This window comes from Varroa destructor, unplaced genomic scaffold (assembly GCF_002443255.2).
Source record: "Varroa destructor unplaced genomic scaffold, Vdes_3.0 BEIS01000003.1, whole genome shotgun sequence".
NCBI lineage: Eukaryota > Metazoa > Arthropoda > Arachnida > Mesostigmata > Varroidae > Varroa > Varroa destructor.
In genome coordinates, this window is record NW_019211456.1 from 20,667,478 (window position 1) to 20,685,217 (window position 17,740).

Sequence of the window (17,740 nt, forward strand, 5' to 3'; positions counted from 1 at the left end):
GCCATTAATAACCGATGTCGAACCGATCGAGGTTATCGATAATTTTACAGACAAAAGGAAACCTACTTAAGAACGGTATAGTTGCAGCGAAAGGTAGCGAATCTACCAACAGAATTATCGCGAAAAAGCGACCATTAAACGACGTCCTGTTTATGGAAAGACGTCGAATAGAAATAGAATAGAAAGTGAAACCGCAGAAGCCTATCCTCAATGTAGCAGCCGGCGTCGGCGACGCGCAAGTGTCTTAAAAAAATATATAGCAGGCGCTGTCTAGGTGATCTGCCTATATTATAAGGCTTATCTTCTTCTAGTAAATTTTTGCTGTATGAAAGGCGCTGTTAGATTACAAATAGTGCAATCTAATATATAATATATAGAAGCCTGCCCATTTATTTGCTTCCTTGTCCTTCTTCGACAAAGCTGCTTTGACAAAGCTTCTGAACATCTTTGTCAATATCATACACGACGACGAACGCCACTCAGGTCCGCTGCTGAACTGCTGAAGTAATTTATTACCGCACTTTGTCATTCTTACAAGCCTACAGAAAGTCGATTACAGTGACGAGATGATCTCGGCATCACAAATTCAGATCGTAGATGCCGATAAAGGTATACATAGCGTCAAAAACCCCAACAAAAATTTCCGTGGATTGCTTTCTGAGTTTAATTCTATAGCACCTGTTGGCCCTGAGCTAACGGATCACAACGTATAAGTCGTTGGTCTGGAGAAATTTCGAATCAAAGAGGAGATCGTAGATGAGGCCGAAAGGTTCCGGTTAAAGATTGTAGATTGTCCCTGCTGTTTACGACGGGATCGGTAAATTGTAGGTTTAGTATATTTGAATTATTACCCTATTGTGTATATTCAGTTCTGCGTGTTCTTTGAGCGAACAAGGAGGTGACTCAGAAAGCACAATAGTCATTTAGTCTTCGCATACACGTTTCATGCTCCTATTACGAATTCCGTAGTTTATTTTATTTTTATTTGTTTGTTATCTGCAAAAGCAGACCAACTTCACTGATCGCAGTTACAGTGACTGAAATTACGGAGTTCATTGTAAATCAGCATGTTTACACAGATCACACGAGAAAGTGCTATTTTTAATTCACAGATACCGGAATCATTGATACAACCGAATTGGCGTTTCGTTTCGATTAGTGGGCATATTGAAGAGTACTCCAGGATCTGAATGGCTACTGTTAAGCTGACCGAAGTACAGCAGACAGGTCTTTCGCTCGACAATCATGGATTGTCAGCAAAAAACTTGTCAGCTCGGTCAGAAGTTGTTAAGACGTCCTACCAAATAGAGCCAAATGAAGAAAACCAGCTAACACCCCAAAGTAAATTAAAGGCTTTGCTATTATAAATAGTACATGACTATAATATATTAGTTGTTAGCATTGTTTTGTCCAGGGAAGCTGTTTTCATGCAGTTTTGCTATTCATTCAAGGAACTCTTATTTGTGCACTCAGTTTTTAGCTGGCTTTCGGTGACGAAGAGGCCGCCACCGACTAGGAAGGTAGAGAAACTTTGAATCGGATCATATTTATTCAGCAAGCATGATGCAGATGCTAGAGAAAGATTTCACAAAAAATGTCCTTCAGAAATTCTTCTCAAACTCATAAGGTACACCTTCGAATTTAAACGAGTATGAATTCGTAACGAAATAGAGTTTATGTTACATAAGAAGGACGACCAAATAATTGCTATCGTCCGCAAAGACGACGTCAATGACAGAAGCGATCTGGACAAAAAGGTACCTAAAGAATCGACGAAGACGTGCCAAATCAGTCAACTCGATCTGGTCGACTCTGCTGTTCTGATGATCATGTCCGGGCGTCTTTCTAGACTAGATCAAAACTTTTACCGACTACATTACAGCTGCTCTACTAGTTTCGGTGGTCGTGGGCAAATCATGTAAGGCTTAGAGTTTCTCGCTTGGCTGAAAAGAATCGCATCATCCTGTAAGCTACATTACCTAATACCAGCACCTGACGTTAACCTCTCAACGTAAGTGTCGATACGAAGCTCTGCACGTGGCATATCGACACGCAGCGGACGTCTTTTGGATGAGAAAGCAAACTCGTCTCGTAGGCTTACGTTAGTCATTTTATTGAGCCGCTGATTCCTACAATACGTGCTGCTTACCAGAAAAGCTTTCCATTAGCTATTATTAATTTGGGTTTCTGGAAGGTTGGAAGCCATTGGAGCCAAGTGCTGCTATAGGTCAAAGCGTAGCTAGCCAGGTAAGCGCCCAGATGACAACAGCTAACCACGTATAGCAACAAACATGCCAGCAACGCTGACGTAGGTTTGGCACTTATATATGAAATGTATTTCGACAAGTATGCTCATAGGGTTCTCACTTGAATAAGTTGCATTCAAATAGACAGAATTTCGATCGGTTTGTAAAATAATTGCTGCTACAAAATATCTGAACGAAATTGTATTTCGCTAAATCAAAGCATAAATTCACTTTTCATCGTAAGTCCTAACGCGACCTAAACGGTCCTAGCCGATTCTGCTCATTCTAACTGACGTAGGCTAATTGCACTATTATAGACTTAGCCCTTCACAAAAAAAACGTTAGTTAGGAGGAACAATTGTAAAAAAAGCTTAAAAACATAGAGAAAGTAAGCTAACCTTCGTGATTTTCATGAAAACCGTTACACAGCTATGACCTATAATTTTTTTTGTACTTACGTTTAGCGGGAAAAGTTAGCGCTCTGTTCAAAGCCTAATAACAATGTCTCAAGAGCCAAGAATGGAAGCCAGTTCTAACATGAACCTTCTACCGCAGAAGTCATTTCACAGCCTGCCAGTAATGACCTTAACGATAGTAGGGATACATTATTTACTATTTAAGGAAAAATTCTAGACGAGATCAAAAGGGAAGTGGCACAATTTTAACTGGACAGTATTTGGAAGTGGTACTCTGATAGCCAGCGGCAATGAAAACTAATTACTACAGTATTTAATAATAAAAAGTGTCGCGATGGAAAGAACTAACAGGCTTAATCAGCATCTTTTTCTGTCGATTCGGAAGTATCCGTTTAACTGAATATAGCCTTGCGTATGCGCAAGTTAATGACAACGAACCAAAACGAGAGTCACAGACAATCGACATATTTTCAACTAGTAGATATATATATATATATATATATATATATATAACTCGTAATTATATAAATGACTTAATTGAATTACTTGGTTGTAGCTATTGCGGATCCTAGATGGATTGTGTTTTCAAAAGTTACAGCTAAGGCCAAACCCATTCAGTATGACGATCCTAATCGGAAATATAAGTTCATCTACGTTGGAGCGGCGTAATTTAACGGTAAATAATTATTTTATTATCATGTAATACTGTTACATGTATAAACTTATATCGCTTGTAAAAGGTTACACATTACAAAAACGTTGGACCTAAATCTAGTTCGTTGCCAGTGAAAGTCTTCATAAAAATAAAAATCATTCCTATAGTATATGCATCGACTTCAGGATAACTGGAACTCAGTCTGTCGGTTTGATCCATTGTTTACCAATACGATTGAACAGATATCCTTGCATTTGAGACAATTGGTTGAAGACTACGTTTACTCAATTGTTCGAGTCATTGCCCCCCCCCTAATCTCTAAAAGGGCAATGGTTCACTGGCCGCGGATAGCAACACAGAATAAAAGTACTTACTGAATATGCTTATGCTCGTTAAGAATGTGTTTTACGCAGGATCCCTGTAAATTCAGTAGAATGTGACGCCTTAAAGATACTAAAAAAAAGCTCAATGTAATTGTGTACGAGTGTGATTTGTTTGTGACAGGTATACAATGCCTCTCTCGTTAGTGTGATAAACGCTACAAAATATGTTAGTACTAATAAATACGTCAACTGATTGATAGCGGATTGCTGCTGGAAATAGGGCAGTGCAACTGAAATGATACTTCTGCGTTGGCTATCCATGACCCAAGTTATAATTAAACAAACACTAAGGCTAATTTTTTAATGCTTTTAGTTGATGCTCTTCTGCGAAATCGGCTAAGTTAAAAAGAGCTTACGAGAATGTTGATTCCTCAAACACCTATAAAGTTGTTACGAAAGTTCTATCAGGTTCCTTCGCCTAATGTTTCGCTTCCTCGTGAGTCAAGTGATATCACTAGAAAGATCTTTTTTACCTTGTCTTTGGGAGCGAACAGTGAGCATGTAATTTAGAGAAAAAGAAAAAGTGCAACCGATTTTTCATCGATGTCACGAAGTTGCAGAGGCAATTCTGCTTCCCTGACGGCTCTATAATACAGTTTACAATTATCCTTCTGGAAAAAGAGCTCAGAGAGATCTTTAACAAGGTAAAAAAAGCTTACTAAGGTACGTTCCTTAGGTCAGAGCTGCTACTTTTTTTAACTTAGTAAATCTATTTTGAGCTGTATTTTGACCTGTAGCTTTTGTCATACATGCTGCAGCTATTCAGAGTAGTTTCGTCGGCCTCTAACCCGGCTGTAAAAAGCGTGACTCGTGGCTATTTTTTTGCCGTCCGACGTAGTTGCCTGTCGGACCGTATCTCAGGATAAAATTAAAACGGTTTAGCAAGATGTATCTTGCGCAGGCATATGTTCCGCCAAATTTTAAGGTCACTCAGCTAAAGAGTGCACCTAAGCTATCGGTGCATATTGAAATATCTTCACTATTTTTGTAAAATTTAAAAAGTACTTCTATCTTTAGCTGCAAGCTTACTTTGCTTCTGCTGCTCAATGGAAGCCCATACGAGTGTCTAAAGCGAAAAGAGTCGAAGCAAATAGAGCAGTAGATACGAATAATAGTTGCGCGTCACACGTTCATCTCCTTTTGAACATCCTCTACAAAAACTAGAAAACAAATTCACTTTTTGAGGAACAGCTTCTCCATAAACTAATATGAAGTTACTTTTGCTAAATTCGCATAACTGCGTCACTTCGGTGTACTAATTACATCAGATTTCAATAGTCTGTCGTATTGTAGAGGACCGGTTAGCCAGCTCTCCTGGTTAATTAAAGCATTTCGGGTGTTTTACAGCAAGGGTTAAAAAGCTTCTCTTTGGTCTGGCCAGAAACTACCTGAACCAATATTAGTATAAAAGTTTTTTTGAACTATTTCCAGAAAAAACAATTTTCGTTTAAATCCTCTCTAACATAGTAGCTGTAATTACTCACTTCTGTTTTTAATTATACTCAACCCGATATGCTTCATGCTTTTCTGACAGTTTAGAACTGAAGTAGTAATTTCAGTATACGCAAAGATCAATTCTCATTAAAAAAAACATCTAACATTTTAATACTTCTGATGCTTGAAATAAACAATTGTCCCACCTCAAACACTACCTCTTCAGGTACTTTTTGCTTGTATTCTTAATGTGCGTCTGCTAGTTGCTCGCTCTAATTGGAAAAATTTTTTTTGCGCTCATCTATTCCCAACTTATCCGTACGCGACTTATCTCGTCGATCAAATTTTGTTTATCGAAAGTGAAACGAGCTCAAAGTGTATTCTCGAGAGGTTCCATTTAGTTTGGCAAAATTGCCTTACGGAGCCTTCTTGTTCTCTTAAGTGATTGATCAGCTTACTTGATTCGTATGGAACGGCTGTTAACTGCCCGAAACAGCGGTACCAGTAGTAATACTACTACTTAAAAAAATGTTCATGCAACGCGTTTCGCCGTTGGAAATAAGCGATTAATAAAAACAAAATCTCCTCTTACACTGTGGATATCTTTTTAATATTACTGACGCTTTTCATCCAATCTTCACGTAATTCCTTGTCTGATCTCCCGATCGGAAACTTCATGAGTTACCTATTTTTATCCTTGTTAAGCTTTTCTGTCTTGGTATTCAGACGAATTCAATAAAAATCCATTTTGATTAGGCGCCCTATTTCAGTCGAACTCCGTCCAAATTCCTGCAATGAGCTGCAGCGAGACGTACTCCAGTTGAACAATAACATTAATAAAAACAAAATGTTCTCAACTAGTTTACATAAAACGACATTTTATCATGTTCATGTGCCTTAAACTGCCCTCGATTACTGACAAGAATACAGATTATAGCTTCGATTACTAATGACGCTGCAGTGTCCGATTTTGCAAGTACACTCTTTGCAATCTGCTAGCTGGCAGTTATTTTTCTCACTACGCGTCTCCATCGATTCTTCATTCTAATCTTGGGTCGTCGAAAAAAGTATTAAACATTTAGGGCCAAAACCAAGATGAATACTTGTTGTGTCTTAAAATAATATCATCAACTAAATATGCGCCATTTGATCGATGACAGTCTGCCGTTTTTCTGGTAATACAATAATCCCATCACCATAAACATTTTGTGGTTTTTTGGTTGAAAACTTCATTGTAGCGTCTTTCTTTTTAAATAAAATTAATACAATTAAGGGAGTTTCACAAAGATCGAAATAAATGATACTATGATTATGCGAGCTTCGAACTCTACGGCGGACGCATTCAAATACCTCATTCAAATTCTCTCAATTTTTTCCAGGCAGCTAAATATATGCGGATATGGTAGAAGACGACGTCATTACTTTTCACAAGGGCCAGTCGATTTTTTTCAATGGCTTGTTATGATCTTGTTCGTTGTTGAGAGTAGAGGTTCAAATCAATCATCTTTCTAGCGCGCAGCAGCTCATAGTGCATCATTCCTTTTGAAATTTACCAAACACAGTCCGGGTTTTGCTGCCGATTATTGGGCATATTTTTTGCTTATTTGGGCATTGCCGTATGTGATCCAATTTTCATCATCTGTAATCAACAGCGTTAGAAACAGCTCGATTTTGCTACGTTTCTGTAAAGTTTTTTAGATTAAAATACAAGCTATATTCTTTTGCGTCAATTTATAGAATTCTTTTTTCAAATAAGTTAAAATTGTCCGGTAATGGACACTTAGAGTCCTGGCGAAATCACGGGAACTTACGTCACTTGCTTAACTTTGGTCGGTTACTATTAAAAGCATCCTTCACATAGAAGGTCTTAAAACCAAACCGATGGAACCATTCCTTGGGCATTTGTTTCGATAGTGCATCTCGACAATAAACACCGCAGTTTTTTTTATGGGCCTTGCGAAGATTGTGCTTCCATCGTAGTAGGTGACAAATACAGCAAATTTTGTAGCAATCTCTTCTACAAGGAGCTTTACTTTAGGTCAGAATAGATGTTACAACAATTTAGCAAATCTCAGCTTTTTAATGACACCTACACCGAGCTGAATCATCATGTGACGCATGTGATTTCAAAAAAACAGCCAAGAGTTTTTCCAAAAATCAGCATCATTATTATATGCATGATACGCACCAGATTGCGGACTGTTATATACTGGGTAAATATTTCATAGAATATTCTATTAAAAAAGAATCTTCAAGACAGCTGAGCACAGCAGTGCTGCTAAGGGAATACTATGTTTAAACACTACATTACCAATTTGGTTGGAAAATTCAAACAAAAACGGATTTCTCACGAAATCGCTCTCACCAGCAGGAAGCTCTCTCTCGTTTCAACTGGCTGGATTTTTTGCTCTCTAACAGCGGTAGTGGGAACCAATCGCTTTCTATAAAATATATAGGATGTCTACTCTCGTCGATTGTATGCACTTTTTGCAGATCTGAATGATACTACGGCTTGATGAAGCTAAGCTTCCCAAAAAAAGTTCTTAAATATTTTCTTGTCACAGCTGGTCTTCTGATGGGCGTGACACTTTCGGAATACTCCCACTAACCACTTCCAGATTCCGTTTCATGAACCCACTAAACCGGTCGCTTCCAACGGAGCTGTTTGACGATCAACTCCTTAGCATCCTCCTCAAAACGACTTGACAATAGTCGTGTATTGATTTTATGATATATTTCCGCGTCAGGGCACAGCCTTTCCTACCGTGTTTAGTTATGCCAGTAACTAGTAGTTTTCTTTTATCATTAACGATAAAGACATTCGAACTTTTGTATGGAGTTTGATAAGATTCGACTGTCGTCCGCTTGCTTAGCCCCCGATAGTATGTGGTCAAGGGTGCTACGCCGTATTTGAGAGCACTTTGTTCTACGGAAGAACCGGTCCTATGTCCATTAATGCACTTCTTGTGGCCTCAATGCCGAACGCGGCTTTTTATTTAGCATTTTTCGAAGGCTAGTACAGAAACGCCATTTCGATATTTAAAAATAAAAGCGTATCAGCTTGAAAGAGCAAATTGGTTAAGTTTTTATTCAAAACGTGTGTTCGTTGCAAAAAAGCATGAACAAGCTGTCATGGAAAGGACGCAGCACATTTTTTGAGCTAATCTGTGATCACAAGTAATGTATTTAGATATTAAAACTGCAGTCCTTTGAGGCACAAAATTGCCCGATTATGACGCGTTACTGTATCCACTACTCGATTGTTATTTTTAGGAGTCCATTTCCTTTATTAGCTATCATGACAGAAGTCGGTTCCACAGCTGTCCGCTAATACATTTTGCGCATCCTACTAAGCAAGCACAGCCTTCTCTTCGAAATCAGCATTCTACAGCCGTTAATGCCTAGCCCCACCGTAATGAAAAACGATCACGCTGAAGAGACGACGATGAAAAGAATTACAATTTTCGCCGAAATACACACACCGTATGGACCGGCGCATTCGGCGCAACGGAGCGACGAGCATCATTAGTGCTATGTAAAAATCAGTTACAGAAATTCGGTGCAATAAAAATACGACCTGTCCAGTAGCAAGTACACTTGCAATGTTTCCGCCAGGCCGAAGATGCCATAGATCGAAAGCTGTTCTATGCCGCCTTTCTCTAAACTCTGAAGCAGACGATCGTCGTTTTTCCACATCAGAGTCAAAAGATGACATTGTTATGCCTGTGTGAGTTTTCGTCTAAAAATAAAATTCTTACCCATAATTAAAATGAATATGTCAGAAGTTATATATTTCGCCAATAACGCATCTGCACGCTGCTTTCTGCTTCTGGCCGCTGGAGAACGTCAATCTGATTGTACTTTATACTTCACGTAATTGCATGGCACACTTCGAGATAAGACTCTATTCGATTCAAAGTTATTTTGGCAGGAAGTATTACTTAACTTAGCTCAGTAAGTGGCAGGAAGCACGACATCTGTACTTTAGCGAACGCACACCAACAATGTAAATCTAACAAATTTACATTACAAACGAACAACATTGTTATGAAATGTTTTCATATTCGATTGGCGAACAACTTAGGTCATGAACTGTTATCGAAATTACATATTCTGTCTGATCAATGAATGTTTGCTTTATCTAATAACCGAACGTAGATGATGTTACTGCAGGTTTTAGTTCCGTATATAGCACAATATAACTTAGTTTATCCGTGTCCGTGAACCTGAAAACCACGCCAAAAAAGTGACATCTAGCCAACTGGAACTTCATGAGAATTTGTTCGATGGATGAATAAATGCGACTCAGGCGACAAACAGATGCTGCCACATAATCAGGAAAGTGACATTACAGAGTTTTGCAATCCTCCATAGACTGACCAGTAAGCAAACGTGGAGACTGTGATTTAATTTTAATCATTAGTCGAGATAATTTAAAAATTACCTACGAGAACAAATATAGAACCTGTATCTTTTTACAACAACAGTACACGAACATTCGAATTTATTGATTTGATTGCAAAAGAAATTCGGAACCGATATAGCAATAATCTGAACGCTTTACTGAACGAGCATAGAATTCGTTGTTCTGTATGTTAAATTGCTGTTAATCGTATGCTGTGAGGTTAAGTGAAACTGTAAAGTTTACTATGTGTTACGTTCTGATATTGATAATCAATCTTAAAAAATATGAAACAAAAAAACATGATGTACTGGATACAACGTGTTCGAAGAAGCTAGTAAAGCATATTGGTGCATTCAACGTCCAGACGGCCAATCGGATCCTTGTTCTATAATACTGATAATTGTCTGAACTTAAAAGAGAACTAAGTACAAGGTATTAATCTATGTCTTCATGTTAATGTAAACTACCTTATGTTGTAAGGAATGAAGACAACATAATTACGAAGAAACACCGTTGCTGATGCAGTAATTTATGGGGTCGAACCAAACTCGTATGTATCCATAAAGTTAAATTAATTATAATTTATTTTTAACCATTAGTAATCATACATCGAAAAACAACGTTACAATTTCTATTCAAGCAGCCGACCTTTATCACCACATTGACGATACAGACTAAAAGTTGGTACTGTTATGAACACTTCGACTTGAAACAAAAAACAGAAGCTTATTATCGGTTTTTGATATATGTTCGACTTTCTAAGACTATATGCACTTATATGGCACCAATAATAATAATAATAATAAAAGTTCCGCCTTTATATTCTAAGGAGAACAAATAATAACCTTCAGAATTAGAATTGACCCTCACAGCTAATAGAACCTATTAAAACGATAATTTTAATTAATTACTTCGTCATTATTAATACTAATATCGTTAACGTTATTGACGTGCTTAATATTTTTAAGGAAAAATGTGCAGATTTTTCTTAGGGTTTTTTTTTTCTAGGACAAGCGTAAGCAATAAAACCGTTATCTGAGGCGCATTTTATGGCAATAGTGTGTAGATATAGGCGTGTATAGCAAATGAACAATTAAATGAAAGATTTCAAAGAATAATTATCTACAAACGCGTTCCACCTCCTCGTTTTCATATTTCTGCCATAAAACAACAATAAGATGCTACAATTATGTTATTCATGATATGATTCGCTCTCAATAAAACATCAATGTTTATATATATTTTTTAAAAGATGATTATCCTAAATACAAAGGAACATCTAGAAACCGTTAAACTTATTTCTAGGAACTTTCCGGTTCCATTTTAGCAGAAATCGTTGGCTCCTCAACATGTATTTCGGAGTTCACTTTATTGAAGATTTCCGAGTCTATTTTTAATGAGGGCTCGGCCTTATCCGAGGCTACCGTTGTCTCTCGCTGAACTTCTTCTGTGTCCGTGCCATCGAAAGCTTCCGATTCAAAATCCTGAAACGGATAGTTAATATAAATATAATTATAATAATATAACCATAACGATAATAGTATGTTGGTACATCCTGAAGCGACAAATAGGTCTATAAACTGCACTAATTCTACGAGCTCCTTCGGCGTAACTTGTGCGGCGCAAGTGGTAACGCATTAAAAGGCTATTTTCTTAACTAAGTTTGGCAATTGCTTAGTACCAAAGTGAAACTGATTAAATATTTGACCAGTCGTCAGCTGTTTCACCAGAAAACCCGACGGTCGTTAGCCCCGGACGCGCGGCGCAAAAACCGACTGAACGAGCTTCAGTCAATTATTATAACTAATATCATAATTAAAATATTGACTAGATATAATCTGCCAGTTTGATTTTAGGAAGATATATCTTGCTAACAAAAATATACTAGGTACAGGTTTTCGGACATTACAGTATTTCATGGCTACCGTATCAAAGAATCGAATTTGAGAGCATCTGCGGTGTGCGAGCTTCCCTACTTGATTCGCAGAAAAAACAATTCAGATTCGCCACTAAAGCTTCTGGATATTGTCATGCTTGCGTACTCATTGCAACATCATACTGCAAACATTTTGTTGATGGTAATAACTAGTCCTTATGCAAGCCTTATGATCTCCTTAGCCGCGTGGGGGGTAATTTTGTAATTGCCAATCACGAGATTTTTAATTGCTTTTACTTTTTCGCCCGTGACAAGTTGCAAAATCTATCAAACCACTCGAAAATGTCGGTACTGCCAATAGTTCCATCAAGTTTTGCAGCTGTTTCGATGTTGCTTTTGCTTGCGGTAGATGGCGCTTTCGAAACAAACCAAAACTTCATAGCCCTATTAATCAAAACCAAGGGCAAATTCGGCCGACGTATATACTAAACAGATTTGTACGTAAATATGTAATATATGTGCATTAGGTACACCGCTATATACTCGTTCTCATGCCTTGTCTTTTCACTTCGGAGCACTTACCGAATGATGTATTTTCCAACAACCAAAAAAAAAGTATTTTATTTCTAGCGCCTTCTTCACAAAGCAAAAATGTTTTAGGTACTTTAGCCTGTGAACATTTTACACTATCTGAGGGACTAAATATTATACGGAACCTTTTTTAAATAATAGTAGTATAAAAAAAAATTCAGCAAAATACTAATCAGAAGATTATTTGACGCAACAAAGCTTACGTTTTTGCCGCGGCTGAGATCGAACAGTCAAGACCCCAATACCAAGTTTTTTTGAAAGTTACAAAGTGTCTTCGAAAAAACTTCGTTCCGAGGAATGTCTAAGTCAGTTAAGGCTAATTACTGCATAACTTCTGTCACCTTTTTAGTGAGCAGTAGTCTAACTTTTTGAAATCTTGGCGGGAGCAACTCAGTTATGCGGAGATGTTAAATCACGATATCCCATTGGTACCAAATCCTCGCTTAGTCTTCCTTAGAGTAAGAGTCAGTAAAACAACAGGCGCTTTCTTGGTGTACGCTATACACGACCGTTTTTCTTTAATATCTATAAAAAATAGCTGATCTGATTATTTTTCAGAAGCTTATTATGGACCATTATGAGCCACGGCTTCAAGTAACAACACTTTGACTTACAATGGATTCAATTTTTTTCACATCTTTCGGAATACGGATAATTTATTTACGGAGAGTACCGCTTAATAAGCAGAAAATGCTTCTAGCTTTCACTAAACGCATATGCTTTTATCCCCAAGCACGCAATTGACATCGGAGAGGTAATTATAAGTTGCCCGCGGTTCTAAGATTAATATTTACCCTAAACGGTTTAGTAAAATCACATAATTTCGTTTTAACTTGGGAATAGAGAATTCTGAGTTCCCTTTTATATATAGTCTGACGTCCATCTATGTAGTCGGCCCTTACAATGGAACATCTGACGCTACCCCTGACAAGATAATTTGCTTACGTCGTAACGTTTGTCATAAGGAAAGCTGTCAGCTTTTTGTAGAAGCATTCTCATACGTTGCCATTTTGCTTAATTAAAGGGAGGCGCAGTAGACACATCTACCGTTGTTTTTACTCTTTAGTAAGTAGACGGTAGGAAAGTTGTAATCTAGTTTTTAATTCGAGAGTATTTTGTCTTCACGGAGAACTCCCTAACGTGTTGGACAACACACAATATCGATGAAATAACTTGTGCAAGAAACGTTACACTTTCGCCTTTAGCCGATCGGTATCTTGTAGCCTTTGTTTGCCGTAATAACATATGATATATTTCTCTGCCAAACTTAAACGGATAGTTAAACGTTCTTTTCTAATCGATCTGTTGGTTTTTCGTAGCACGGACGTGTTTCCAGATATTACCTACCCGCTGAACGCCTAATTATAAGTTCAATAACTACTTCAGTGCGTATCATTCCCCACATTGGATTATATTGGCTCCAAATATCTGGCGTTGTTAATGTGGGTAGCAGCTGATTGTTCCAGGAGATTTAAAATATATATTTGATTCAACGGAATAACTCGATAGAGTTTTTTCAAATTTGAATAACTTCCTTACTATTGACACACTATACTCAGCGATAGCGAAGTATTTACTATTTGTTTCCGTGCATAATATCACAACACAATGCTTTGGTTGCATTTTCATAATATGTATTCCAAAAAATTCAGTTTCAGCCGATTTCAGACTTAATTGACCAAACTGTTTTACTCGGAGATTTTCCTGATTTTTGCAATCCGTTCAAATCTGTTTTGTGATCCTCTTTTTCGCGCTCTTTGGTGTCTAAATTTCTTTCACTAACTCATTTACGCCAAAATCCCACTGTTGACTTATCAAGAGCAGACAGCCCGAACACATTCACTAATTGTTTATAGACTCCAGTTGTATAGTATTCTTGACTTGAGGACCGATCATCCCCCGCTGTTCTTTAGAAAAATTGTTTTCTTTGCTACAGTATCTATGTTCCTTATCATAGTGGAAGTTTTGAAATGACAGCTATGATTTGTGACTACCTACATGCCAAATAAACTCATTATGATGTGCTGTTCGGTCGTTTAAAGTTGACTGAGTTTTTTTCAGAGACTCTAATACTTTCGATGTATGAAGGTTGCCTAGCTTTTCGAATTCCGAGTTTTAATATATGAAAAATAGCGGGCATCATTGTGAAGTTAGGATCCTGTACCGATGCTAATAACGGCTGATATTATCAAAACATGCGTCGATTATAAATCTTTTTAAGAGTGATATTTGTGTCTACGTGGGTGCGTTCAGTTGAGTTCTTAGGTAAACTATGCGAAAAGGAATTTAGGCTTGTACATTCATTTTCATACACCTTATCCCTTGTTTGTTCTATTAGCTTGAGACACTTTGACAACAACGTGTCAAATTTCTACATCGCATACCTATTTATAACCAAGCCCTCGATGAACGCGGATCATTGTAAAAGCATTGTGGTATTGAAATCGCAATGAACGTAAACAAACTTAAAGCTTATTCCAATCTTATAAGACTACCATCACTAACTGTATACTAAATCCATGCGAATCTCCCGGTCAGCTATGCCGAAAAAAGCAAATAGTTTTATAAATCTCATGGATGGACAGCTTATTTAAGTGTAGCCTGCTATTCCAAGAGCTCATCTGGAGCACATCCCTAAAGCACTCTCTAGCTCGAAAGCCATTACGGTTTGGAATTGGTTCATGAAATTCAGCAATTTTTCAACTACAGAGATTTCAATGCTCTACATGGTACGAGGCCCTGAGCTATTCGAGAACACAAAGATTAGAGCAAAAATCCAGATCCTGACACTTCTCAGCTTTCATGTCTAACCTCAAACTCTAAACTCAAACCCTTAATTACCCTGTGTTAAATATTACTTATACGGAATATATCTCTAGAAGCGGTCTAAGCGGCCGTACGAATCCGCTCGCCACACATTGCAAAGTATCGTTAGCCATATATTTATTTATTGAATGCTTGATGTTATTATGTATGAATGTATGTTATGAATGCTGCTTGATGTTATTGTGTAATTTTTTGCAGCTAAGGATGTTATAATATGCTTCAAGTTACTGTTGTAGTAACTAAATTCTGTTGCTGGGTGGTTTTAATCTGTAAAGCTCGCTCGTTGTGCAACTAGGTGACGTTCTTCTTTCATAAATATCATAGTCTTCATCGATTTATAGTTTTTGCAAGTTCCAAGCGTATGCGGTGCTCACGCAGTTAAACATAATGTTGGAACTGTTAACAAAAAAGATATCTCGTAATCCCAGAATTGTTTTCTGTTCGTGCACTATATCATGTGGCTCTCATCCGAATCAGATGTATGTAATTTACCTGTTTCATCTGAGCAGGTGAGCTCCCGTTCGAAAATTTTAAGCACATCTACGTTCTTCGTTTCGAGCTTTTGCCACAGCAAAAGCCATTCTTATTAAGCACATTTCGAATGGTTCTCGCCGAAACCGTTTTATTTCTCGGTCGTGTATTAGCTGTGCATTGGCTAATATCTTAGCAATTTTTGGGGCACTTAACATAGGATTATTCAGAAGTTTTTGTACACTTAACTTTTCGTTTTCTTTAGTCAATATACGGGGCCGACCGCTTCTTAGCTGATTCCTTAATGTATGGGTTACTTTGAATCGCTGAACTATGAATCGTACACTCGAAAATGATACTTCGCGCATCGACCTATTTTCATCATGTAGTAGCACGACCAACTTCCTAAGGGCCCGACCAGTTTCACTGCTCTTTCGACTCATATCTTCGCTAATAAATGCGTTTTTTAGAAAAAACGCGCGCACAAAGCGAACGCTAACTAGCGTTTTCTCAAGCGGCAGCAACTCCTAATGTACGATTCCTTGTTAATTCTGCTAAACACATAGCGTCAGCTGATTTTGCGTCAGTCCGTACTTTGTCACAGGATGTCGAACTTTTCCCCACTTTGGCGACCTTTTCCCCACATTATTGTCGTATGCGATCCACTTCTTATCGCCTGGGATCAATTGCTTTAGATATAGTTCGATTTTTGTCCGTTTCTGTAGAGTTTTGCAGATTCCTTTGCGTCAGTTCATGTGGCACCCAAACACCAAGCTTTTTTTTGTAGCCAGCTTTTTTCAAATGATTTAAAACTGTTTGGTGGTGGATGTTTAGTTCCTTGGCAATGTCATGACTACTCACGTGTCGATCTTGCTTGACTTTTGCAATAATTTTATCAGCTTTTTTCGTACTTGGCCGACCACTACGAGGAGCATCTTTTACATCAAAATTTCCAGAACGAAAGCGACGGAACCACCTTCGGGCTGTTTCCTTCGATAACGCATCTTGACCATAGACAGCACAAATTTGTTTATGGGCCTGCGCAGCGTTTGTGCCTTTATCATAATAAAATTGTAGAGCATAACGGATTTTGGCTGAAATTTCACTCATTTTTAACGTGTGGGTAAAGTCGACATTGATTTGTCAGCCAGGAGCTAAAAAAACGATGTCGTCGGAGTTTGTTATTTCCTTTCCAATGAATCGCTCTGATCACCTTCAAAATCATTGCACTCTGAAATTATCGGCAATTACTTCGTTATAAAAATGCGCATTGTCTTTTTTATTACTTCACATTTCCTCTGAGTTCGTATCATTTTAGTCAATAATACACGGTAAGCGAATACCTTTTACGTCGCCTTATATCAACTATAGATGATTGGAATATACCTAGTTGTTGCTAAAGCAGTCCAATGGAAAAGGAGTGTGAGAGGCTAGTTTTAAAGGTACCAATCTGTCCCTGCCACAAAAATCCAAGCTATCTTTATGCTTATACTAAATAGTACAAAAACGTATACACTAGTACAACCACCTTTATCTTTAATAATATTAACTAAGTGGGTTAAACTAGAAAATAGACTTGCACAGTAATTTGAACTAGCTCAGCTGACTGCAACGACTTTCCCTTCGTCTGCTTCCCTCACCCAGTGTTTTCGCTTTTTTTTTAAAGCCACTTTTGGTGCAAATAATTAATGCACATCTCGCATAATCCAGCCAAATAGTGTGGGACTTACTTCTAGTCACACGAAGTCATGTCTTGCTAAATTGCGTGATTTTTTTTTTCGTTCCGCTTAATTAGCTTAACATTCAAAAGCTGCACCCACCGCTTCGGGAGTAGAAATAAAGAAACCCGCGAACGGAAAGCCACCGCGGGTTGAGCATTAGCCTAATTGAAAGAAACGAACGAAACAAAGAAAGAGAATCGAAGAGGGACGAGAAATTTACCCCTCTATTTTCTCAGATACCGCAATTTTTTTTTTGTCAAGAGCCCTCGAGTTTCGGGTTTAACGTCCGACATTCCATCATACGGCTGGCTCTCAAAACGCATACGTGTGTATGCTGGAGTTCAAGCCTATACCACAACGTATCTTTAAGGTTAACAGGTGTAACTCACTAAGCTACCGCTGGGACTTTTCAATATCCCTATCAACGAATTTATACATCATTTACTATTTCTCTCGAGATTTAGTATTATTTATCCATGTCGGGGAAGTTTCCAATACCCTCCCCCCTCTCCTTCGAAAGTCCCTCATTATCAAAAGGCGTGCTTCATCGTGTCTACAATCTTCGAATCACAAAAACTACAATCATACTATATCACTCACAGACTTAGTCCATTCGGAGCTGATAATTAGCAAAGAATCCGAGAAGCCGATACTATACAGAGAGGTAAGCGCCAACCATGACATCACGCCATACATTCGGAAACACGCGGTGGTTT

The 17,740-nt window shown here is 37.9% G+C and overlaps 2 long non-coding RNA genes across 3 annotated transcripts; one reads left to right on the plus strand and one right to left on the minus strand.

Moving 5' to 3' along the window:
• Positions 1-1,742: 1,742 nt before the first annotated feature.
• Positions 1,743-10,446, plus strand: LOC147756657 (uncharacterized). The gene is made up of 2 exons (XR_015323921.1): positions 1,743-2,247; positions 8,408-10,446. It is a non-coding gene; the product is annotated as an uncharacterized LOC147756657 (long non-coding RNA).
• LOC147756658 (uncharacterized) lies at positions 10,037-16,934 on the minus strand. 2 transcript variants are annotated; one of them, XR_015323917.1, is made up of 3 exons: positions 16,832-16,934; positions 15,325-16,534; positions 10,037-11,023 (listed from the first exon to the last, which is right to left on the minus strand). It is a non-coding gene; the product is annotated as an uncharacterized LOC147756658 (long non-coding RNA). The 2 variants fall into 2 exon arrangements; XR_015323916.1 differs by lacking the exon at positions 16,832-16,934 and having other exon boundaries at positions 15,325-16,640.
• Between the last annotated feature and the right edge of the window lie 806 nt (positions 16,935-17,740).